We start from the raw sequence: 27,486 nt of genomic DNA, 5'->3' as shown, positions 1-27,486 counted from the left end.
AAACTAGGGCTCATCAACTCCTAAAAGAGTTGTTTCATACCCTAAAAGAACATAGTCATCTGATTATATCATTCCCCAAAAGTTCCACTTGAGAAACCATCTAGAAATGGCCTAAATTGAACCATACTGACTGCTCCACTGGCAAAGTGTGATGCATACTGAATGGTACACTGCCAGGGTGCGATGCATACTGAATGGTACACTGCCGGGGTACGATGCATACTGATTAGGCCTTCTATAGGGTGCGATGGGAGAGGATGGACAAATGTCCGAGACAATTTGCTAGGTGGTTGCTCATGGAATCTTCTAGAAACTTCTCCTATGCCACTTGCCTCTCTGAATTCACCCAGGGATGAGTAAGAGATCCAAGAAATCTCCAAGTGGAACCAATTGTAACAAGTGGAATGACACTAATCAAACCCCATGGATGACTCACACCCTTACACACATCTATAAATGGATCCCTCATCTAAGAGATCTAGAGGCTGGAATATTGTGAATTGCAAGGAAGTGCTGATAGTTTGTAATTGAGGAAAGAGCATTGTATTGTTGGTGTGATCTTGCTATTTCATGAGGTGAAGAGGGATTGAAGCTGGGAGGATGATGCTGGATTAGACAACTGGGTTGTAATTCTCCCTTCTATTAATAAAGTTCTTCAAGTTTTCTTCCATATGATTGTGCAATTGTGAATGCTATCATTTGTTCATTATATATCTGATTCTGTAATGTTTATGTTGTAATAGATCACGATTCTTTGATGGTTCTTTGTTGCTGTACTTGTGCAGGTACTCTCCAAGCGGGTTAAGTACGGGGAGGAGTTGCAAGCTCTGTAAAGGGGGAGAGAGATCAAGCAAGGGATTAAGTGGAAGTTCTAGGTTGGTTCCATTGTCTTTCTCTTATTTGTTACACATAGAAGAAATCATTGGATTTATTTAAACTGTTGTTTCTAGGGTAGCTACCAAACCTAGAGGGCTAGTCATTCGACAAGACACTAGTTTTCCCAGAAATGGGGGGAGGGGGTCACAGGGGGTTTGAGGCGTACCTGTAACCCCACTTTATGGGGTCCGGGGCAGCGCCCCGGAAAATTTATTTTCGCACATGTTCTTTTGGACGCGATGGTTTTCGGTCCATGGTATTGGACGCGATGGTTTTTCGGTCCACGGTATTAGATGCTTTGGCATGTATAAATATGTATTATAACATTGAAAGGAACATAATGAAAAATCAAGCTGGTAGTCTCGGTTTTGGGATCCAGGGGAAAATCTCTGTGTATATGTGTTTTATGTGTTATGATCTTACATTGTTTATTTTCTGTGTTTTAGAATTCATATGCAGGTAATTTCTGTACGGGGTTAAAACCTACATGTGACTGATGGCATGGATACTCGGCCTTTCGGGTCGAAATGGCCACCTCTAAAGATAATATTTGGAATATCCTTTGAGCCTTTCTTTGAGATGGCATCCAAGAAGTTGGAGTGAAGACATCAAGGAACTCTATATTTTGACATATTCCAGCTGAATCACCAAACATGCAAGAGAAACTAAAACCAGGGGTTATATAAGTAATAGCCCCAGTGTATGGGAAATCCAGGCTTTTAGAGGAATATTTCCGCATTTAATAATTGGATGAGGATGAATATTTCTGTTACACTATGTGTTGTTATTGATATGTTTGGACATTTTGGGTGAACACTTGGCCCATCTTCAAGAACATCCAATAACATTCGAGTCCAAGACAGATTTAAAGAGATCATTTATCAAATTAGTTGTCTAGCTATGAAAGACAATCAAGTTTTGGAAGAGATACATCGTAGTACTATCAAAGCAGATTGTGGACCATGTTAGAAAATGGATCAAAAAGGTTTTCAGAATGTCTGCTAAAATTTGACATTTAGCATTGTCTTAACATTTTCTTATCAACTTTCATGGAGGCAAAAAGTGACAGGAGAAACTTGCACAATAATGGCGGCCACTAGAATGAGAAACACAATGAATTAGAAAAATGGAATCTGTTGCTACGATGACACATGGGAATATACTTATTACTCTCAACGTAGTTGTACAGGAAAAATAATTTTTGCCTTTGAGTATAGTTGATGTATCGTAATGTAGCAGTTGTTTCCCTACTGTAATAAAACAAATATATATCCATCTCAAGGTGAAAGAATAACACCAATATACCTTCGAATGATATGGGCTATGTGTTGTGCTCAACAGCTAGGAAAGTCTCTATCGGTCATAGTGCGATGAAGCAATGGGTTCGGGTTTCTGTGCCTGTGCTGTCAAAGTATATCAATACAAGTGCTGAAAAAACATATGTTCAATTCCCTGGAACCTATCTTATTTTCATTACTTGTTTAGGATAAATCCACGACCATAGTTGAGAAACGTAATCAAAAGAAAATAAATATGTAGTTTATTTAAACAAATGTGGCATGAGCGGAAAAGATATGCACCAAATTACAAAATGCCAAAGTCAAAGTTCTGTATAAAAGTTTTAAATTAAACAAATTTCAAACAGTTTCCAAGAAGTTTAATGAATGCAATTGCCTAGCACTCATCCAATGGCCATTCGAGGAGGGTCGAAGCCATCCATCAATATGAAGAGATCTATAAAAGAAAACAGGGACTTTGAAGTAGGGATCCTTGATTTTTCATACCCAAATGTTGCCTGATTATTGAGAAAGGGCCTAACGAGTTAGTGAGGGTTTCTCTTTTGTTTTTGTTTCAATCTATTTTCATGCTTAGATTTTTGCTAATATGATGTCATTGGTGGACCTTAATATACGACGTTGCACCATACTCTGATTGTTACCACTGCATGCGGTAACATCTTCATTCTCTCTCAGGGGCTTACTGTGGCCTCGTTGTGATCCTTTTACCCCACAAGAGGAATCTTGCAGTGTCCGACTCAATGTTTCTTCCTCTTTAACTCTATCTTGGGTACCAAGCTTTCTACCCATCCCTTCTATCACCTGCTTTTGGAGTTGAGAGCAATGCAGAAATTCAACCAAAGCTAGAAGGAAGGGCTTGAAATCTATGTTACTAGAAACCAGAAAGGGGAAATGAAATGAGAAACGACAACGAGACGAGAAACGGAGTTTGGAGATTTCACATTCAAGAAACGAGGAGAGAGAAAAACAAGACAAATATGAAACATACAACCAAGCATTTGTTTCACATTCAAGAAATGAGGAGAGAGAAAAAATAAGAAAAATATGAAACATAAAACAAAGCATTAATCATTAACATTCTCGAATACTATGGTTCATAGGTAGTTGTTCATAGGCTTTAGCTGCTCACATTGGTCATTCCTTAATACTTATAGTGATCAATAAAGCTTCCATTTCTCACATAAGCCATTCTTGAATACCCATGTTTGATCCTCTAGGCTAGCAAATACAATAGTGAAGAAACACTTGGCACCGAATTCAAGTTTGATTTAGCCTTTGCATTTTCTGGATGAGTACATGATCCCACATACATTGTATATATTCTTGGATGTGACATGAGTGGACCTCAAATTTGGGATCTATTGTATCATTTTCCACACAGTTATTGGGTTATTATTTTCATGGTTGGGTAACAAGATGGTGGAGATTGAGTTTATCTCCATTGGATATAGAGCCAAAAATAGAGGGTTGTCTCGAACTATTGCCACTTGCAGAACCATAAATACTACAACATGTGTTTGAAGACAAAATCTAAAGAGAAAAATTTCAAAAATTTATCTTTAATCCATTATAATAGAAAACTAATCTTTATAATAATAAAAATAATATATTTTAAAAGTATAGTTGAACTAGATATTAAATTGCTAGTTTGAAAAAAAAAAAATTTAACTAAATTATTTAACTACTAATTTATATATATATATATATATATAAAATATCTATACACATTACTAATTTATAAAAGAGATTTGATCCCTTTAGGGCGTTGGTACATCCAAAATTAAGATGGATCTAGGCTAGTATATATTATTTACCATAATTATTGTTAAAGTGTATAATGGCTATCTCATATTTGTATTTGCATTGATTAAATGATTATTATATGTAGTCATGTTTTATATTAATTATTTTAATGCATCATATATATGGTTTTGTATAGTAAATTTATAATTATGTTAAATTTTAATAGTTAAATTTGGATATTATTTCTTGATATTAGTTATTGTTTTATTAATTTTCATTTTATTCTGTTGGATCCATTAAAATTTGTTATGTGAGTCAATGTTTCCAATTAACAAGTGTGGTTGATCAATACAAATAAGTGAAATAAATTATTAAATTGTGATTTTTTTTAAATTTCTACTTAGTTAAATATTATATATAAATATCATTTGTGGTTATAATATACCAAACCATTCATTTTTAATTGTTAAATATGATTATGTTAAAATAACTTAAAAAAAAATGTTATCACCTGGTTTTGAACTTACCAAACCATTCTTTTTTAGTCCCAAGATTTGTTTTTGTTAAAATAGCTTTTGAAAAAATGTTATGGCCAATAGTTTTGTTATATTCCATGGTTTTGTACTTTATATTCATTTAATTTGCTAGTTTTTGCACATGGTTTTGTTAGATTCCATGGTTCTGTATTTAATATTTATTTAATTTATTAGTTTTTTCTCATCAATTTTCTTTCATAAATTAAAACAAGCGAGAGAGACCTTGAAGTCTTGAAAAGAAATGTCATAATCTAGGTATTTTATTCTAGGCCCCTCTTAATATATTTTTGGTTGTTAGATTTTTGTGCCAAGAGACCCTTTCCACCTGGGGAATATGTTATAATATTTGGCATTTTAACTCAGTCAAAATAAAACAAAATCAAATCAAATAAAAAAAATTAAAAAACATAAAATTCTCCAGTGCATAGTTTTTTCTTGCCCATGGTTTTTTCCCATGGTACTCCTAACCCATGGTTTTTGTCCATGGTATTTTTCTGCAATGTAGCCTATTCAAAGGCTAATAACTAAAGCAACCTAGATCCATTTTAACTGTGGATCAAGCGTTGAGAGGATCAAATCTCTTCACTTAAAGAGGTTTGTAGCTAGAGAGAGAGAGAGAGAGAGAGAGAGAGAGAGAGAGAGAGAGAGAGAGATAGTTTTTTCTTGCCCATGGTACTAATCAAATAAAAAAAATTAAAAAACATAAAATTCTCCAGTGCATAGTTTTTTCTTGCCCATGGTTTTTTCTCATGGTACTCCTAACCCATGGTTTATTCAAAGGCTAATAACTAAAGCAACCTAGATCCATTTTAACTGTGGATCAAGCGTTGAGAGGATCAAATCTCTTCACTTAAAGAGGTTTGTAGCTAGAGAGAGAGAGAGAGAGAGAGAGAGAGAGATTTGATCTACGCTGGTTATTTATAAATGAAGAGGAGTATTTTCTTGTAGTAGTACTCCTATTTGTTTTGTATTTAAAATTTATTAAATGATGGATTTCTATTTTGTATTTTGATTTTTGAGACTTGTTTATTTTTATAAATTTACAATTATTTCTATCACTATTTTTATGTAATTATGAAACTTTCCATATTTATCATAGTTGAAATTATGTTTGTATTATAGACATATTAATCAATAGCTTGTTTCTCTTGAGCTTTATTATTGCAAATTATCTAACAGTCTCTCTTATCACCCATGAGAAAAGTATTTATGGGATAAAACTATTAATGGGATGGATAATAGATAATTATTATTTTTTATATATTAAATTAATGTCTTTGGTTGATGATATTTAATATTATAGATAGTCTAATAGTTGATAAAAGTTTCTATAGGATGGTTTTATCAAAATCCTTTTCCAATCATTTGAGAGGTTATAAACCAGACCAATGGAAAAAAAAAAATTGTGTCCCAATGTTTACATAAAATAATTAATTAACTAGAAAAATTAACTAAATTATTTAACTACTAATTTATAAAAATATATATAAAATATCTATACACATTACTAATTTATAAAAATATATATAAAAAAACCTTATAAAATTTATAATTTTATATAAAAATACACATTTTAAATATTAGATACAATCACTAAATCCGCTTTTAAATAAAAGCAACAAAAAAATAACAATTTTTTTTTGTAAAAACTTAACCATACACTGCTACACATCAATGGCTACAATTTAAAAAAAAAAAAAAAAAAAAAAATAATAATAAAATCCCTAAATAGTCAACGTTGTTAAAGATATATTAAGCAATTTTATGATTCATGTCGACGTCCAATCGGGAAGATATCCATATTGCAAATGAACCAGATTAACATTTTCCATAAAACAGTTTCAAAAAACGAACCGTTTTTGGAAAACCCAGTTTCTTGCATTAAAAAATGAAAACTACCGTATAAAACACCGTTTTCCGTGAAATTGAGATTTCTGATTAAGAACTGCCGTGAAATGGAAAGAGAGCAAGAAATTTTTTTTGTGTTGCATTGAAATGAGGGAGGGTAGGGAGTTACCCTGAGAAGTCTACGTTGTTGTTTTTTCCATTGTTTTCCAGGTCTGGTATACTACCAAATTAGTATTTTTGTAATTTCTAGTGTGGTATACTACCAAACTACTATAAGAATTCAGCGTATATTTAATATAAATTTCATTGCAAATATATTAATTATGGGGCTAGTTCATCTGAAGCTAAATTCTTAAAAAACAAAACCCAAATAACCTATTTTCAGGTGAAAAAGTTGGTAGATTCTTTGAAGAAATTGAAATCGAGGAAGGAATTAAAGGAGAGAAAGCGTACCTATGCAAGTATTTTCTTGGGCTCTTGAAAGAAGACCAAGGCTTCTGATCCTTCTATCGTGGTCCAAATTTGCCCAGTGAAAATAGATCCATGTTTTGTGAGCAAGCCATTAAAAAGATCCTCCTCAATCTTATTTCTCAACGCATCCAAATTCAGCCATGAAATAATAACTGCCAGCGAATTACTGCAACATTTCATGTGAAAATATAAAACAAATTTGCAAATCAATTCTAAGAATGGCCATAAATCTAGAAACCCTAAAAATTGATCCAACGGCCTATACCTGTTCCATATAGACACAAGTCAGATTGTACTGTGCCCATGGTTTTTCCTTTTTCCTTTTTTTTCAACTACTCAACATACATTACATGTGAAAATATAAAACAAATTTTCAAATCAATTCTAAGAATGACCATCGATTAGAAACCCTAAAGATTGATCCAGCGACCTGTACCTGTTTCCATATAGCCACATATCAGATTGTATTGTGCCCAAGGTCTATTTCCATATAGCCACAGAGTAAGGCAGGGAAGAAAACTTGTTCTGGTCTTTCCTTTTTTTTCAACTACTCAATATTCATTCGAATACACTAAGGCGGGGAAGAAAACACCACATAATGGTCTTTCCTCTTTTTTCAACTACTCAACATTCATTCGAATACACTAAAGCGGGGAAGAAAATGCGGCAAAATGGTATTTCCTTTTTTTTCAACTACTCAACATTCATTCGAATACACTAAGGCGGGAAAGAAAATGCGACAGAAATTAAATTTTTAATTTGGATGATTGTTAAATTTTTTAATTATAATTATTTATTTTTTTTTATAAATTTTAAAAACATTATATTTTATGAATATATCAAAATGTATGGAATGTATATTTTATTATCTTATTGTATACTCATTTCAAAAAATTATATTTTTTATTTTTCAAAATTACAAAATAATTAACCATGTTGTAAGTTGTAATTTTAAACAAATTCAGATTTGGATTTTATATAATTAAAAAAAAACTATAAATATTTTTTTATTAATGTTTAATTATCTAATACTAATATTATGGGTTTCCATGTTATTTAAACAAATGAGATTTGGTTTTATAATTATTATGTCAAACTTTAAAGCTAAAAATTAACTTTTAACAATGCAATCTTTTATAACCAATTTGGATGTAGTTCATTGTTATGGCAGTAAAAAATGAATCTCATGAGTCAATTTGGTTGTAGTTCATTGTGATGGTAGTAAAAAATGAATCTCATGAGCCTGGTCCCACCCACACATTGGTATAGTTCCACCCAAGGAACCATTGATCTTTCTCCATGAATCGGTAATATTGTACCAAGAAGCACCATAATGTATGGCATTTCTATTTCCCACAATTGAAAAAGCACCATAAATCCTTCTACATGAGCATTTTGCTTCCGTATTGTTGAACTAAACATGGCAAGACTTTCCTGTGGCAACAAGAATTTCTGAAACCCTCATCCCCCTATCACAATATATCTTAGAATCTGTCATGTTGGAGTGTAGTATCCCTAGTAAGCATATAGGAGTGTAGGGGAACACAACCTCAAAGTCAATGGGAAGCCAAGGGGAAAGGTTTGTGCATCTAAGAGGGATACCTCGATTACATAGATGTGGTTTTCTAAGCTTTTGCATTAATCAAATGTATATTTGAGGGGGAATTCAACCATAAAAAAATGCTTGACTGAATTTTCATACACAAGGGTTGATTCTACTTCGAATTTTGATACTTTGTGTTTACTCACTTTAATGTCATTACATATAACTAATAATTTGCAAGTCCTTGTCTCATTTGATCTCATTTTATTTCAATTGTGAAGTGACTAAGCCTTGAACCCCAAATCCTCATAGCTAAGATTTACAAAGTATGCATTGCCTCATTTCCTCTCATTTTACTTCAATTAAATGGAGCAACTATGCCTTAGCCCCAAACCCACACAACTAAGCTTTTCACACTACAGAATCCTCTCTCTCCCTAGTATTGAACTTGGTTTAGATATACTTTTTTTATAAGAGAAGCAATGTCTCACTAAATACCTTACATGTTAACTTATCATTTGATCCCATTACATTTTCCAAGCATTAAGGAGATTAATAAAATTTTAAAATTCAATTTCACACTCATTTGATGTAATCACCATGTTCCATCAATTTCAGGTAAACTCTACAAATAAATGTAAGTAATTATTTTGATTTTTTTCATTGATTCTAAATTAGCAAGTGAGAAAACTGCAGATTCATCTTTATTTTTAAAGTACAATCATCCAAAAAAACTCATCAAAGACTAAAGATAGGTTAAAACCTTTATGGAGTGAAAAATATTGTTGGTATCCTCCATAATAATACTACTTTCAGAAGCTGGGTTCAGATTTTACCACAAATGCAAGAACCAAAGTGAAAAGCTTATTTTAAAGTTTTTATAACATGATATATTATAAATTTTTTTGAAGAAGCACACAATACAAAAAAGTTTTGTATCTAGTATCATTCTAGATAGAGAAAAGTACTTGTTAGGCTATTTATGACATGAGTAAGAATTGTTACCCACCTAATTTCAAAATCATCACGGATATTTAAATATTAAAAAAGGAATTGATTAGGCTACCTATGACTAAATAAGAGTTATTCCCCACCTTTCCAGACTATCATGTACATTTAAGCTATCATATTTTATCAACATCCTTTCTATGATGCAACATGTTACAACTTTCCATTATATTTATGCATTATATGAGTTGATGTACTTGTTAGGTGCATAAATTCCAAAATAATTGTCCAAATACCCATGTTTCCACTAAATTAATTGTTTAAGTAAGAGACACATTTTATTGTAGGAAGCATGCATCAATCAAACACTGCTATACTCATAGTTTACAGACCTTGCCAATTTTTCATACACAAACACATTCAAGACTAATCCACAATAACAAACAATTCTCAAAACAATATTCTTCATCAAACATATACCAATGCATAAACAATGAGGAGACAAGAGACACATAGAATATGCAATCAACCAGGGCCAAAACCTCTCCCACATGAGAGGAAAACCCAAACGAGATCTTCTTCTTATATAGACTTCAATTGACGAATACCAAGATTATGGCCTAGACCCTTGACTCAATGACCTCTCCAAGACCAAGTCACAAGCCTCCTTTATTCAACTTCCTTATTTTTCCTTGAGTCAACGATGATCAAGCTTCTTCCTTCTATAACTCGACTATCCTTCAAATTCCAGTTCATGGATCAGATTTGTAGTTCTTGGCCCTCTTGCATAAACCCTAGAACATGTGGTTGACCAACCTTTTGAACCTTGATCTTCTTTGCTTGGATGGTATGAACTCTTATTATAATTCGGTGTGTAAACTTGCTTATCTTCTTCTTTGATTCGACTTCTTGGACAACAACAAGATCTTCGACCTTTTCTGTAGTAGATAGTTCTTCCTTCCTTCACACGTGTGGATCTATTAGCCCTAAAATAGACCCATAAACAACACCAAAATCTTCTCTCTTTGTTTCCTTCTCTTGGTTGGTTATCTTCGCACTTCTTATTACATACTTACTTAACCAAATTTGCTTGTCCACAAATGGAGGATGAGCTGCCCTATATATAGTGTTTTTTCCATCAAAAACACGCACTAGGAAGTGTTAAGGAGTGCTAGGGGAACACAAGGGAGCAATAGGTGAAAATAATGCATGCAAATGAACGATTAAGATTTTGTGACAAGAAGTGTTAGTGAGTTCCAGGTGTGCTAAGGAGGGAGTGATAAGGTATGCTAGGCAGTGTTAAGGCATATTAGAAGCCAAGGAAACATGCCAAGATGTGTCAGGTGCTAGGGTGTGCCAATGCATGCCACGGAGTGTTATAGAGTGCCAGGGAAACATAAGGGAGCACTAGTTTCAAATGCATGGAAATGAATGACTAAGCGTGTGTGACAAGGAGTGTCAGCGAGTTCTAGGTGTGCTAAGGAGGGGATGACAAGGTATGTTAGGTGGTGCCAAGAAATTCTAGAGTGTTAGGACGACATGCCAGGGTATGCCAATGCGTGTCATGGTGTGCCAATGAATGTCAGGGTGTGCCAATGCGTGTCAGGGTGTGCCAATACGTGTCAGGGTGTGCCAATGCGTGTTAGGGAGTGTTAGGGAGTGAGACATAAACACAAAGGAAAACTAGTTCAAAATGCATGGAAATGAACACATAAGAGTGTATGATAGGGAGTGTCAGTGAATTCCAAGTGTGCTCAGGAGGGAGTGAAAAAGATATATGCCAGGTAGTTCCAAGGCATGCAAGAGTGCCATGACATGTCAAGGAGTGGTATGGTATGATAGGGAGTGCTAAAGCATGCCATGGCATGCAGGGAATGCCAACATGTGCTACATAGTGCCAAGGGATTGTTAGACATGCCAGGTGCTATGACATGTCAAGATGTAAACTATGTTGCATAGTTGTTTTATGGCCATGGTTAGACGTGAGCCTTGACTTGGTAACTTCTTAAGTGAGATGAGCTAAGATTGGGCATGAGTAGCCTAAGATGAGTTATAGGCCATTCTTAGGTGAACAAGGGATAGTATAGTTGTAGTAACTGTAACTTGGTCAAGATGTTGTAGTTGAGGTAGGACTTGGTTGGTTCCCAAGTCTTAAAACCAATAAGGGTAGTTATGAGGGCATGATAGCTAAGGAGTGCCAGGGCATGCCAAGGAATGAAAAGGTGTGATAACACATGCCAGACAATTTCAATGCATGTCGAGGAGTGTTGGGGAGTGTGAGGGCATCACAAGGGAGAACTAGGTCAAAGTGCATGGAAACAAACGAATAAGAGTGTCTTCCAGGTGTCCCAAGGACGAAGTGTATTAGGATAATTTCATAATAGGACTTGCAATTGGTAAGCCTACGATTACGATAAGGGGATGGAAAAAGAAATTTTAGACAAAGGGAAACTTTTGTCTAGGAACACCACTATTTTTTCAATGACTTGGTTGGGTTCCAAAGTCACAAAAAAAGTAAGGCTATCTATGAGGGCATGAAAACTAGGGAGTGCTAAGGTGTGAAACGAATGCTAGGAAGTGATAACACATGCTAGAAAGTTCCAAGGCATGTTATTCATTCCAAGACATGCCAAGTGCTAAGACATGCCAAGAGGTGTCAGGTGCTAGGATATGGTGCCAACACATGCTAGGGAGTGCCAGGGAAACACAAGGGAGGACTAGTTTCAATTGCATGTAAATGAATGAAAAAGAGTGTGTGATAGGGAGTGTTAGTAAGTTCTGGGTGTGCTAAGGAGGCATTGATAAGGTATGTTAGGTAGTGTCAGGGAAACACAAGGAAGGACTAGTTTCAATTGCATGGAAATGAATGAATAATAATGTATGATAGGGAGTGTTAGAAAGTTCTGGGTGTGCTAAGGAGGCATCTCTGGACAAATTTTGGGAAGGTTTTGAGAAAATTTTGTGTTTTGGTGCAGACTTGCAATTTTTTGGTAATTTTTTGTCTAGCATCACAGCAAGCTCACGCTTTTCTTCTTCCTCAGGGCTCCAAATGATGTAAAATCAACATTTTTGGAAAGATTATGACCCCATCTCAAACCCCATTTGCCCACTTTCCTGGTCTGGGGCTCAGGTTTTGAGAAATTTGCAAAAAAGAGGCCAAAAATCACCTTTCTACCCCTCTCTTTCCATTTTGTTGCGCACCTGGAGACACCTTGGGAGAATGGCCATATCTTAGCCAAAAATTGGTCATTTTGAGTGAAACAATACTCTAAAGACATCTACACTCTCCCAAATTTCCAGAAAAGGCTTTTGATCTAGATTTGGACTTCAGAAAGGCACTCAAAAATGGCCTCCAACAGCTCGCTATACACCTGGAAATTTATGAGATTTTTGTAAAATTTTCACTGTGTAATTTTTTGTAATTCCTAGTTTGACTCTAGTAAAAGTCAAAAGGGTGAAGTAGATGAATATGAGGGGTAAAATTAAATGTAAATAATGGGTGGTTAGTATTTATAAGTTGTTTTGATGTAAATTTGACCTCATTTATGAGAGAGTTTGTAGTCAAAGTTAATTGTATAAGTCGTTTTTAACTTCCCTAGACATTAGGGTTTGGTTAGAACACCTCATGGAACAGTTCCTAGAGTCATTGATTCAATCCCTAAGAGTGGGGAGATGTTTTTTTGGTATTTATGTATCAGTTTCTCATTGATAGAATGGGTTGGATTTCAGAGGAGAGAACTATTGTAGCTTGTATTTGGACATTTTCTGGAAATCAAAGGACACAATTTGCAACTATTATCTAGGAATTCATGTGCAGTAAGTTTGTGATGTTATTTTTTCTCTGTTATAGCTTTATATGAAAGATATTAATCTTCTCTTTCCATTCATCAATTATTAAATGGTTTTCCTTACAATTTATAAACAAAATTCTTTGCATAAAGCTCTGTTTTGATGGAAAAATCATTATGTGTTACTTTATTTCTTGCTTAATGAATTCATGTTTCATGCTCATTAATACCTTTCGCTTCTTCTAAACACTACACTACACCGAAAAACCCTAAGATACATCAGAAAAGTAATGCTACCTTTCTCCTTTTTGTATTTTTTGTTGTAACCCTTTGATCCTCTAACCTAGCTACCTAGTTTTTCTCCCTTATCCAGCAACAAAACCCTAAATTTTCCAAAACCCACTTGAACCTAGCTATCTAACCTAAAATCCTTTACATTCCAATCATCTCTTTGTTGTGATTTCATAGAGAGAGCCCTCTCTAGTTTGGTAGGGGTAGCTACCAAACTAAAAGCTTGGTCTGTGATTACCTCCGTCAATCTCCTCATCAGCCTGGGACATTGTGGAGGATAATAGAGGGCATGAAAACTAGGGAGTGCCAAGGTGTTCTAGTGAATGTAATGTTCCCAAGTCATGGAAAAATGTAATGCTAGTTGTAAGTTCATGACTGCCAAGGTGTGTTAGGGAATGCTAGGGCATGCTAACATGTGCCAGATAGTACGAAGACATGTCAAACAAGATAAGACATGCCAAGTGCGAAGGCATGCCAAGATGTACAAGGGTGTGACAATGCATGAGATGGACTGTCAAGGGAACAAAAGGGAGGAACAAGTTAAACTACAAGTAAATGAGCACATAATAGGGTTAATAAGTCATCAATTTACCTTTTCCATGAGGGTCATGCTAGGAAAACCAACACTAGGTGCTAATAGGTGCCAAGTGCCAAGTTTCAATGCATTCTAAGTGCCAAATCTTCCTCTGTTTCTTCTCATCCAGTTTCCAATAATTGATCTCTAATAACTTTAATATTAAACCATGCCAAATCATACCAAGTCATCTCAACGCATGCCAAACATTCTAATACTTGCCAAGTGACAACACGTGCCAAGTGCCAATGTGCGTCAGGGAGTGTGATGCGTGCTATGAAGTGGAAGAGCATATTGAAGAGTGTTAAGGTGTGCTAGATAGTGCCAATGCATGCTGAGGAGTGTTAGGGAGTACTAGGACAACACAAGGGAGCACTAGGTCAAAATGCATGGAAGTGAATGAATATAAGGGTGTGTCGGGGAGTGTCAATGAGTGCTAGCTGTCATGCCAAGGAGGGAGTGATAAGGTATGCTAAACATGGGTAAGGCATGCCAGGTAATATAAGGGAATGTCAAGAAGTGCTAGAGTGTGCTAGGTACTTTCGGGGTGTGCTAGCATGTGCCAAATAGTGCCAAGGCATTCCAGGTGCTAAGACATGATAGGATGTGCATGGTGCCATAGTATGCCAATATGCGTCAAGGAGTTTCAAGGCAACAAAAGGAATAAAAAAGCTAAAATGCAAGGAAATGAACACATAATAGGGTTAATAAGTTGAGACTTTATCTTTTTCAAAAGGGGCATGCTAGGCACACTTATAATATGTTCCAATATATCCCAAGTGCTAATGTGTGCAAAGTTCTAATGTTTTTCAATGCAATATTTTGCCAAGGTGTTCTAGGGCATGCCAACACATGATAGGGGAGTGCTATGCTATGCTAGGGCATGCCAACATGTGCTTGGGCATCCTACTCATGGCAATATGTTCTAGGTGCAAAGACGTTCCAAGACATGCGAGGTGCTAAGGAATGTTAGTGTACTGTTCCAAAACATGTTAAGGTGTGCCATGAGTGTTGAGGAGTGCTAGGTCTCTCTCATTAATAGAATTGATAGAGCTTGATTATGTATTAAATAATATAGTTCCTACACACACTAGTGGAACTTTATTTAAAGGAAATTTTCTAGATAATAAACCTAATAGAGATGAATCATGTGTTGACTCATAGGAAAACTATATTCTTATGACTTGAGGGAAATGATACACACTAATTAATTCTTAACAAATTGACTGACTATTATAACCACTATGACCTTGGACACATAATAAAAAATACTCCACAACAATGGTCTTAAATCGTTATCTTTTGAAAAAAAATATAGTAACAAGTACATAGCTTCATCAAAAACTCATTGGAATGATCAATGATGATGAATTTTTTTTGATCGTCACCAAAAGTAACCAAAAAGAGCATTGGTGAGGGTCAATAAAATATCATCACTAGAAGTGTCACCAAAAAGAGAATTAGTGATGGGCCTTTAACGACCCTCACCAAAAGTGTCACCAAAGAGAAAATTAGTGACGGGCCTTTAACGACCCTCACCAAAAGTGTCATTGAAAATGGATTTGGTGACAAACCTTAAAGGACCATCACTATATACACTTACAACAACGATTTTTTAAAGACCGTCACCATATGCGACATTGGTGACGGACCTTAAAGGTCCATCACAGACATGAAGCGTCATAAAAAACTCGTTTAAATGATCAATGATGACGAACATTTATTGACCGTCTCCAAAAGTAACCAAAAAGATCATTGGTGAAGGTCTATAAAATATTGTCACTAGAAGTGTCACCAAAGAGAGAATTAGTGATGGGCATTTAACGACCCTCACCAAAAGTGTCACCAAAGAGAGAATTAGTGATGAGCCTTTAACAACCCTCACCAAAAGTGTCATTGAAAATGGCTTTGGTGACAAACCTTAAAGGACTATCACTATATACACTCACAACAATGCTTTTTTAAAGACCGTCACCATATGTCACATTGGTGACGAACCTTAAAGATCCGTCACAGGCATGAACCTCACCAATGACCTTTTTTCTTGTAGTGTTTAATGGACAAAACTATTTACTTTGGAGCGAAAGGATGAAAGTGTATGTGTAAGAAAAAGGATATGATGTTTGGAAATCTATAATGACTAGATATAAAGAACCTTCGAATCCTTTAACAAATGATGCTGGTAAGAAGCTTTATGATAGTAATGTTAAAGCTAGGAAGTTTTAGAAATAAAAAAAATATTATCATCAATCTAAAAGTATGGTTAGAGGAGGCCAAGAAAATTGAAGAAAATCTCGAAAGGGAATTGGAAGAAAGCACCCAGACAAAGGATATTTTGGAATGAGAGACAGTCTCACTACGAAAGGAATCACATAAGAGTAATATCCAATAAAATTTTGCAAGAAACACCAAAGTGTTCAATGAAGTTATCAACATTCAAAGTTCATGTGATGACAAGATAGGATTAGGATATAAGCCCACGTTCGTTAAAGGTTCAAGCTCCAGGTCAACAGATGCTGACCAAAAGACCTACGCAAATATCGTCAAGGAACCTATCAAGGAAGAAGAAAGCATTCTTGCAAAAGAGAAGTGTTGAGATCAGAAGATGTGGAATCAACAACTTGCAAAGGAAGGTCTCTGGAAGACCGCGTCACATAAAATATCCCCCACTCCCAGGTATCAAACTATCTTCCTTGGTGTATGTTACTCTTGAAATAATTTTGGACACAAATTTGTGAATTGTAAAGACTATGCTAGGAACAAAAGTAATAATGGAAGTTACTCTAGGAATGATTATCCTATAAACTCACATGAAAGTACAACCCAAATTATAACAAATTTGAATCCCTAAGTAATTAAGTAGAATGCTACAATTGCAACGATTTTGGACATGTAGCAAAATATTGTAGGTTGAACACTCTTCCAAGGGAGACAAAGCATGAATCAAATGTTTTTCTAAAAGAACCTCCATGGGTCTAGAAGAAGAAGGATGAATGTTGTGCCATTGCCTTAAAAGATCAAAGAAAGAAAAATGTATGGTATGCCGACAGTGGTCGTTCAACACACATGACAGGGGACAAAAACAAGATTTTATCTTTGCAAGAAGGAAATGATGGAACATTCTCATTTGGGAATGATGGTTCTACTAAGGTGACATGAAATGGTACATTTAATCTTGGAAGCAAGAAATCCACTATAGAAGATGTCTTGTTGATTGAAAATATGAAGCATAACCTCTTGAGCGTAATTCAAATGTATGATCAAGGACACACTCTTCTATTTGACTCAAGAAAATGCAAGATAAGAAGGGAAAAATCACAAAGATTAGTGGTGACTACAACAAGGACTCCAAATGATATATACACCTTAGATGAAATTGGAAAGGAAGGTTGTTTCCTGGAAAAAGAGGATGAAATTTGGCTCTAGTACGAAAGGATGGGACACATAAACTTTGAAAACCTTTTTAGAATCAACAAAAAATAAGTTGTGAGAGAAAAGCCACAAATTTCAAAGCCAGTTGGCACCTCATGTAAGCACTGCAGGCATGGAAAATAGACAAGATTTGAAATCAAGGCCAAGGAACACTCCACTTAAAAACCATTAGAGTTTATACATACTGAGATTTGTGGTCCCATGAGAACTAAGGGAATGGAAGGAGAACAATACTTCATGTTAATGATAAACGATTACACTAGAATAACGACAATAAGATTTTGAGGAAAAAGTAAGAAGCATTCAAATGTTTTAGAAATTATAAAGAGATGGTTGAAAATGAAACTATTTAAAGATCAAATGTTTGAGATCAGAAAATAGAGCTAAATTCACATCTAAATAATTCCATCACTTCGCTGAGGAATAGGGAATAAAAAGACAATTCTTATTAGCGAGGATACCACAACAAAATGGAGTTACTGAAATAAAGAATAAAATAGTAGAAGAAAAGCCTAAGACCATTTTGAATGATTCCAAATTGAGCAATGTATTCTGGGTTTAGGTAGTGGAAACAACGATGCATATTCTGAAGAGAGGAATGCTTAGAAGCAACTGTCACAAGACCTCATATGAACTATGAAAGGGGAGATTGAAAAATGTCAAGCACTTCAAAATCTTTGGAAGTAAATTCTATATTTAGAGAGAATACACGAAAATTAGAAAACTTAATTCTTAGGTTGATGAAGGAATATTTGTTGTGTACTCACATAAAAGTGAGGGATCACTTCCCACTGGATTATTAGGAGAGCCTAACCCCAATGACATTTAGAATAATTGACCATATGACCTCCCATTAGCGAGGTGATTTAGCGACCAGGAACTCAACCAATTGAGCTAACCCTTAGGGATAAGAATATTTGTACTAGGAAGATGTACCTAAAAGGATCATTTCCTGTCGGTTCTACCATGAGCCTGACCTTGAGAGTGTTAAGAGAATTGAACCCATGGCCTCTCAATAGCAAAGGTGCTTTAACGAAGAGGACTCAACCAATTGAGCTAACCCTCGAGGCTAACTCAATCGGATAGTTGAAAAATTTAATGTAACATTTGATGAAGTTTGTGGACAAAAGGCTAGGCAAGGAGAATCATCTTCAAAGAAACATGGAACAAAAAAGCCAGAACAAGAAGAAATATTTGAGGAAGAAAAATAAGACAAATAGTCAACTATCAATTAGGAAGAGACAATAGATCATCAGTAGGTGCCTTCTAAGACTTCCAAAAGATGGTATCGAAAGAATCATCCTTCAAATAAAATCATCGATGACAAGAATATAGGAATAGGAACTAGAATAAGTCAAAAACTACACACAATATAACAAGGAGATCTTGCACTATTATCCACAATTGAACCTAGCAACTTTGAATAATCTAGCCATGATGAACACTAGATCAAGGCCATGGAATACAAACCGGATCAAATTGAAAATAATGACACATGGGAAATGATTCCAAGGTTAAGGGAAAAAAAATTTATTTGCACAAAATGGGTCTCCAGGAACAAGATGAAGGAAGATGGACAGGTAACTAGGAATTAATCAAGATTGGTTTATAAAGGATATGTGTAGGTTGAAGGAATAAACTTCGAAGAGATATTTGCACTGATTTCCAGGATGGAATCTATTAGGATGTTATTGGCCTATGCTTGTTCAAGAAAGATTAAGTTGTATTGGATGGATGTGAAATCAACCTTTTTAAACAGAGAATTAGAAGAAGAAGTCTACATGGAGTAGCCTAAACGATTTATGCTTACTAACAAGAAATATTATATTTGCAGGTTGACAAAATCTCTGTACAGTCTCAAGCAGGCTCCTGGAGCATGGTTTGCTTGTCTGGATAGGTATTTGTAAAAATAAGGATTCAAAAAGGGAAGTGTCGATAATAACTTATATATAAAAGTTAAATAAGATAATTTAACTCTCATTGAGGTGTATGTGGATGATATTATATTTGGAGGTGATGATGACAGGTTGAGTAAGAAGTCTGCAAATGATATGCAAAGTGAATTTGAGATGTATTTACTTGGTGAGTCGATGTTCTTCTTCAGACTCCATATATCTTAAGAAGATGATGGCATATTTATTTTTCAATAAAAGCACACTAAAGAAATGTTGAAGAGGTTCCAAATGGAAGATTGCAAACAAGGACTATATGTCTAAGGAAGTAGATCAATGATTATATGTATTGGCGATTTATAGTATGTTATATGTGACAACTTCAAGAACATATGTAATGCAAGTAATTGGGTAGGTGGCTAGATTCCAAGCAACAACAAAACAATCCCATGTTGTTGTAGTGAAAATAATCTTCAGATATCTCAAGGGAACAATAGATTTTGGACTATGGTATCTGAAGGGAAATAAATTGACCTTGATGTCCTATACAAATGCAGATTGGGCAAGAAATATTGATGATTGTAAAAGCACCAGTGGGGATGCCTTTTTTGGGTGATTTCCTAGTCTCCTTGTCCATAGAAAAATCAAATAAAATATGGAAGCAACAACATGTTGTACTCAGGTTCTCTGGATGGAGCAAACCCTACAGGATCTCCAAGTAAATTTTGATGAGCCAATTCTGTTATTCTATGACAAAACCAACACCATATGTCTCTCCAAGTATCCTATAATCCATTTAAATTAAAAACACAATCCTATTGAATACCACTTTATTCAAGAACATGTTGGGTGTGGAGCCTGATTATCTTCATTATTCAGAGGTATCACCGCATTGGACCTGGTTCGAAATGTGGCGGCAACACCGCTCGTAATATTTGCACTGCAAGGGGGGTCCAGGGGGGGCAATTCACTAGGTGGAGATTTGATGATAGAAGTTATGTTTAATTTAGGGTTTCTTGCCCTAGAAGGCAACCCCTCGCTATATATGAGTGAATTATATTGCGTCTATGTAGATCTGTATTTTGAGTGAGAAAGAGAGAGAGGATATTGTGTGAGAGCGAAGAGGGAATTACAATGGATCTACTGTAGGTTGTATCTCTTCAGTTTGCTGGATAATATAAAAGGAAGGACTGGCTGTTTCTCCGTGGACGTAGCCCAAATTGGGTGAACCACGTATATCTGTGTCTCTCTTGTTTTATGTGTTTTCTGTGTTTATATTTCTACAATAGATTTTATGTGTTCCATTGCTCTGTAATATATAGTTTTCTAACAACTGGTATCAGAGCCGAAGGTATATTTGGCTGATAAACTCACAGGAGAGAAGGGTTCCTGGTTTGAGTGGGAGAAATGGCGGAAGATGGTAGGTTTAGGGTCGAAAAATTTAACGGTAAAAACCACCAGCCATGGTAGATGCATATGGAAGATTATTTGTACCAGAAAGATCTGTACCAACCATTGAGTGGAAAGACAAAGAAGCCGATGAGTATGATAGACACATAATGAGATATTCTTGACAAAAAGGAACTTGGAACAATACGGTTGTGCCTAGCAGCATTGGTAGCCTTTAATATTTCAAAGGAAACGACAATAGAGGGTTTAATGTCGACATTGGCCAAACTTTATGAAAAATCCTCGGACTCAAATAAGGTAGTTCTTACGAAGCATTTATTTAATATGAAGATGCCAAAAAGTGGATCTGTTGCTGATCATTTAAATGAATTTAATACAGTTACCAGTTATTTAAGTTCTATAGGGTAACTTTTGATGATGAAGTTAGGGCTCTGTTATTTCTATGCTCATTGCTAGAAAGTTGGAATGGTTTAGTTATGGCCATTAGTAACTCTATCTCTAGATCTAGTACTTTAAATTTTGATGATGTTGTCGGTGCAATCCTTAGCGAGGAAATGCGACGGAAAAGCTCTGGTGAGACATCAGGTAATGCTTTGACTGTAGAAACTAGGGGAAGAAAAATGGAAAGAGGAAAGAGCCCAGGATATCACAGTAAGTCAAGGAAAGGCAGATCCAAGTCCAGATCGGGGATAGTGTGCTGGAAATGTGGGAAGAAAGGACACCTGAAGAAATACTGCAAGTCTCGGAAGGGAAAAGAAGGAGACGCGCAGCAAGAAAACAATCATGAAGCAAATGTGACAGGTGATGTGTTTCAAGATGCTTTGATTCTTTCATTAGAAAATATTATTGATGCCTGGGTGGTAGATTCAGGGGCCTCATTCCATGCCACACCTGATAGGAAACATTTTCATGATTATGTTCAAGGAGATTTTGGATAGGTTCGATTGGGTGATGATAAACCCTGTAAAATCATTGGAATGGGTACAGTTTTCATAAAACAACAAAATGGAAATCAATGGCTATTGAAGGAGGTAAGGCATGTCCCAGATTTGAAGAAAAATTTGATTTCAACAGGGTAATTGGGAGGTGAAGGTTGTGTAACTACTTTTACAGATAAAACCTGGAAGGTTACTAAAGGAGCCCTGGTAATAGAAAAAGGAGAAAAGGTTGGTACATTGTATTTATGCAATGGTATTTCTAATTCTGTTAATGCTTTAACCTCTACATGAGAATATACAACATTGTGGCATCATAGGCTTGGGCACATGAGTGAGAAGGGGATGCAGATTCTTCACTCAAGAAATTTGTTGCTAGGTTTGAAGCATGTTGATTTAAAATTCTGTGTATGGAAAACAAAAGAGAGTCAGATTCCTCAGAGTTGGGAAAGAAAAGAATAGCGAAAAATTAGAGCTTGTGCATACAGATGTGTGGGGACCTGCTTAGGTGTCATCTCTCGGTGGATATCGTTATTATGTTACTTTTATTGATGATGAAACCAAAAAAACCTGGATTTATTGTATTCAAAATAAATCTGATGTATTTGATACTTTCAAGAAATGGAAAGATTTGGTTGAAAATGAGATAGGAAAAAGGTTTAAGTGTCTTAAATCAGACAATGGAAGTGAATATTGCAGCAAAGAGTTTGATAGGTACTGTTCAGAGAATGGAATTCGTAGAGAGAAGACAGTTCCAGGAACACCACAAGAAAATGGTGTGTCAGAAAGGATGAACAGGACAATCATGGAGCGTGCAAGGTGCATGAGATTGCATGCAGGATTGACTTTACAATTTTTGGCAGATGCTGTAGATACTGCTGTTTATCTAATAAACAGAGGGCCTTCAAGTTCCTTGGATGGTGGTATTCCAGAGGAGGCATCGACAAGTAAAAAGGTAAACTACTTATTTTTAAAGACTTTTGGTTGTGAAGCCTTTGTCCACATTAATAAAGAAAATAAAACAAAGCTTGAGGCAAAATCAAAGAAATGTACCTTTATTGGATATGGTGTTAATGATTTTGGTTATCGTTTTTATGATTATGAAAAACACAAAATCAATGGGAGCAAAGATGTCATATTCAATGAAAAGGTTTTGTATAAGGACTAGATGCAGGAAAAGAAACAGGAAAAATAAAATAGAGAATACACAGTGCTTGATGAGATCACAAAAATAGTGAAGGTGCTTGAAAATGATAATGATCAACATCCAGAACAACAACAATGACCACAATAGAAACAAGCACCTCAAACGCCTGAAAGTGGTCTTAGAAGATCTACTAGGATAAGTAGACCCCCTGAATGATACTCTCCTTCATTATATTATGTATTGTTGACTAATTCTGGTGAATCAGAATGCTATGAAGAATCAGTGCAGGTAGAAACCAGGAAGAAGTGGGAGCAAGCCATGAAAGAAGAGATGGAATCCTTAGCACATAACCAAACTTGGGACTTAGTCAGGTTGCCTGCAGGTAAAACAACATTGCAGAATAAATGGGTTTATAGGTTGAAGGAAGAATATGGAGGTAGAAAAATGTATAAAGCTAGACTTGTGGTGAAGGGGTTTGCACAGAAAAAGGTTATAGACTTTGATGAGACATTTTCTCCTATTGTTAAAATGACTTCAATCAGAACTATTTTAAGTCTAGTAGTAGTTGAAGATTTTCATCTTGAGCAACTAGATGTAAAGACAACCTTTCTCCATGGGGATTTGGAGGAAGAGATATATATGCAGCAACCACAAGGATATGAGGTAAAAGGGAAGGAGAAACTAGTGTGCAGGTTGAAGAAGAGATTGTATGGCTTAAAACAGGCTCCAAGGCAGTGGTATCTAAAATTTGACAGGTTTATGTCTGAACAAGGTTATACTAGATGTCACTCTGATCATTGTGTTTATCTCAAAAGGAAAAATGATGGTAGCTATATTATATTGTTATTGTATGTAGATGACATGCTTGTTGCAGGTTTTTGACATGCAGTAAATAAATGTGCTCAAAAGAAAATTGGAGAACTCATTTGCAATGAAGGATTTGGGTGCTGCAAAACAAATCCTTGGTATGAGAATAACCAGAGACAGGAAGAATCGAAAATTAACATTGTCTCATAGTGAGTACATAGAAAAGGTGTTGAAAAGATTTAATATGCAAAATGCAAAACCAGTTAGTATACCTTTGGCTAGCCATTTCAAACTAAGTAAGGAGGTGTGTCCCAAGACTCAGGAAGAAATGGCTTATATGTCTAAAGTTCCATATGCATCAATAATTGGAAGCTTAATGTATGCAATGGTCTGTACAAGGCCTGATATTGGACATGCAGTGGGAGTTATAAGAAGGTACATGAATAATTGAGGAAAAGAACATTGGATGGCGGTGAAGTGGATTCTCGGGTATTTGAGAGGTACCACAAATCAAGCATTATGCTTTGGTGGTTCAAACATTGTTCTACAGGGATATGTTGATGCAGAAATGGCGGGTGATAGTGTTTCCGGGAAATCTAGTGTCACTATTTGATCTGCTCCTCCCACTAAGACAGGTAGCTATCTTAGAAACAAAAAATTCAAAGAAACTTGTGTTTTCCTTTATGGATGATAGATGAGAGAGAAGCAGGGAGCACCAACCTCAGTCTTTCTCTTGGCTCCTTGCTTGTTTCGTCTCTCCTTTGATAGAGCTTCCCCACTCCTTTCTCACTTGTCCCGCTTCAAAGAACACCTGTAGAGGCAAAGCAGAAAAATACCATCAAATCATAGAGATCTATAATGCCATAAACAATGTAGAATCAAATGTACATTAACCATACAATTGCATTCACAAATGCAAGATTTACAAGTACATAAGTATATGGAGGAAAACTCAAATAACTTTATTGATAGTAGAAGTAGAAGAGAGGATTACAACCCAGCTATCTGATCCAGCATCATCCTCCCAGCATGAAAGCCCTCTTCACCTCATGAAAAGCAAGATCACCCAACAATACAATGTCTCAAAGAGAAACCAACAACACTTCCTTACAAATTACAAAATTCCAGCCTCTAGATCTCTCAGATGAGGGATCCATTTATAGATGTCTTGCAAGGGTGTGAGTTAGCTCTGGGTTTTTGATTAGTGTCATTCCACTGATAGTTCTTTGTTCCACTTGGAGATTTCATTGATCTATTACTCATCCCTGGGTGAATTCAGAGAGGCAAGTGTCACAGGAGAAGTTTCTGGAAGATTCCATGATCATCCACTTAGCAAACTGTCTCTGCCATTTGTCTATTCTCGCTCATCGCACCCTACAGAAGGCCTTTTCAGTATGCATTGCACCCCCCGTGTGTACAAGGTGAGATGCATCACACCCTGACCATGGAGTAGTCAGCATGGTCCCGTTTTGGCCAGTTCTGAGTAGTTTTTCAGGTGGAACTTTTGGGAAATGATGTAATCAGTTGACCATGATCCTTTAGGGTGTGAAACAACACTTTTAGGGACTAAAGAGCCCTTAGTTTATGGACATATGAGTTTGGGGTTGCAGTTCCCAAATATGTCTATAACAGCTGCCCCCTAAAGCATGAGGTCGTAAATCTTCTGATGTCGGGTGAAATGCTTTATCACGAGGATCCGAGGTATTTGTACTGGAAGGTGACCTGTATAAGATACAATACAATACATCATCATCATATTATTTTCATGATCTAGTTAAGGCGGGCATTCCCATGCTCAGCTTTATAAATTCATTTTCATGTACATAGGACAGACAATTGTCTGCTGTTGCAGACTGGTGATTCTTTGCATGAAGAGTCATCTTCCCTGGATTAGATGACTATCTGTGCAGCTTCTGTGTACAATTGATGTCTTTATTTTCCTGAATATATCACAACTCAGATGGATGAAACTAGATCCGGGGTCTTCAAAACTCGTTCAATCTTCGCCCGATGTACAAGTCGATCCATGTGAAAAGATGTTCTAAAGTCGAACATGGAAAGACATCGCCTGATTACCAGCCAATGATGTGAGCTATTAACAGATGCGAGAGGAGTCACCGATAATGATGATGACCCTCAAGGTACTACAGTACAATTCACGTGGTGTGAATATATGAGCCGATGTCGAACACCATGCAAAGTCTTTCAGTCGAAGGTCATTGATGTAAACCTATCGCCGGAAGTGAGAAACTTGCCATTGAGGCATGCAAGCTTCAAAGTACTGAAAGGGTTGTTTCTAAGTCAACTTCTTAGATAATGAGCTGATGTCGACAAGAAGTGACCTGTCGTAGGAGGGCCTTGATGTATCCCACATCTATGATGCAAAACGGAGCAAATGATTTTTGTGGAGGTGAAAACGATCTGATGATATAAGGTTCAGGAATGGCGGTCATGAAAAATGAAGGGTGGAAGTATTGCAGTGGATGAGGCATTTGCTGGATGGTGAATTCTCTGAATGACTTCTCTTGAACATATTGGCGACACTGATATGGACTTGGTAGCATTAACCCCATGGATGGCACGGCGAACCAATGGTGACGGTGAACAGAAAAAGACCCAACCCAACTCAATCACGGTGACGGAGTGAAAGTGTCATGTTCAAGAGCGACCTGCTACCAATAAAGTTCTTCAAGTTTTCTTCCCATTTTTCCCCAGTCATTGCTGACTAGTACCTCTTTATTTTTGACAAGCTTGAGGAGGATAACATATGCTTGGTCTATAATTTTTCCTTCGGGCAAACTTGTCGCTTTGTGTTTAGCGAGCCTAGCGTCAGTGAGACTCGTTCTTGTCTGGGTTGACAAGTTTGTCGCTATTGTTTTAACGAGTTTAATGACAAAGATAACTCGGTCCTTTTCATGTTTAGAGAGTTTGAAAAGGAACAAAAAGGAGACTCCAACAGTTCTTTTTCGTATCATAATCCCTTGAGTCCAAAAAAGATTAAAATAATACAAAAGGGATGACTTTTCCGATCACTTTAGCGAGCCGAAAAAGACAAGTGCTTGATCTTTTTGTGGGATGATCCCTCAGGTCCAAAAAGATTGAAATACAAGAGGGATAGTACTTCCAATCACTTTAGCGAGTTGGAGAGGCCAATTGCTCGACAATCTTTTCATATTTAGAGAGTCCAAAAAGAGTTTAAAGTAGACTCGTTTTTTGAGGAACGAGTGGTGTTAGGGGTAGCAAACAAGTTCTAGGTAATCTTGGAACTAGTTCCGGGTGATCTTGGAACTTCTCAAAACATGGTGGCGTGAAGAGGTTGGCTAATAGGACCACTCATCGCAGATGTTCCTCAAAATGGTAAACAATCAAGTGGAAGCGTATGATCGGACAAACCGATGGAGGTGATGGAAAGAACACAACCAAGGTTCGAAAGGCATATAGAATGACAATTACAAAGGTTATTTACTAAAGGTGGGTTCATTTTTAATGAGCTTGAACTCTGGGGGAACATATGCTCATTAGCGGGTTTATTTTTTAACAAGCTTGAACCTTGCGGAAACATTGCTCGTAAGTGGGTTTATTTTTTAACGAGCTTGAACCTTGCGGAAACATTGCTCATGAGTGCGGGTTCATTTTTTAGTGAGCTCGAACCTTGCGGAAAGTATGCTTATTTTCCTTTTTATGTAAGCTAGGAACGACCAAACTATAAAGCTAAAAATCTAAAAAATGCTAAAAAGCTAAAAAATGAAATTGGTCATTTTTTGCTTGTATAAAAAGGTTTGCATGCCCCCAGCATAAAAGAAAGTCTTCAGTAACTATATGGAAACTTACTATGGTTAAGCAAGATGATTTTCTATCAATACTTAGACAAAACACTTCCCGCACTTTGTCCGCCAAATAGACAAAGGTGAAAGGTCGCCTGGACCGATCACATAACTTACAGGGAA

General features: G+C 36.1%; 1 pseudogene; it reads right to left on the bottom strand.

The window, feature by feature from the left end:
• LOC149234830 (non-structural maintenance of chromosomes element 4 homolog A pseudogene) overlaps positions 1 to 27,486 on the bottom strand; it is a 169,090-nt pseudogene that overhangs the window by 13,335 nt on the left and 128,269 nt on the right.

Source organism: Pinus tabuliformis, chromosome 8 (assembly GCF_031772625.1).
Source record: "Pinus tabuliformis cultivar Carrire ecotype Pingquan chromosome 8, CPIR1, whole genome shotgun sequence".
Classification (NCBI taxonomy): Eukaryota; Viridiplantae; Streptophyta; class Pinopsida; order Pinales; family Pinaceae; genus Pinus; species Pinus tabuliformis.
Note: the sequence above shows the minus strand (reverse complement) of the source record. Positions and strands in the feature narration are given on the sequence as shown.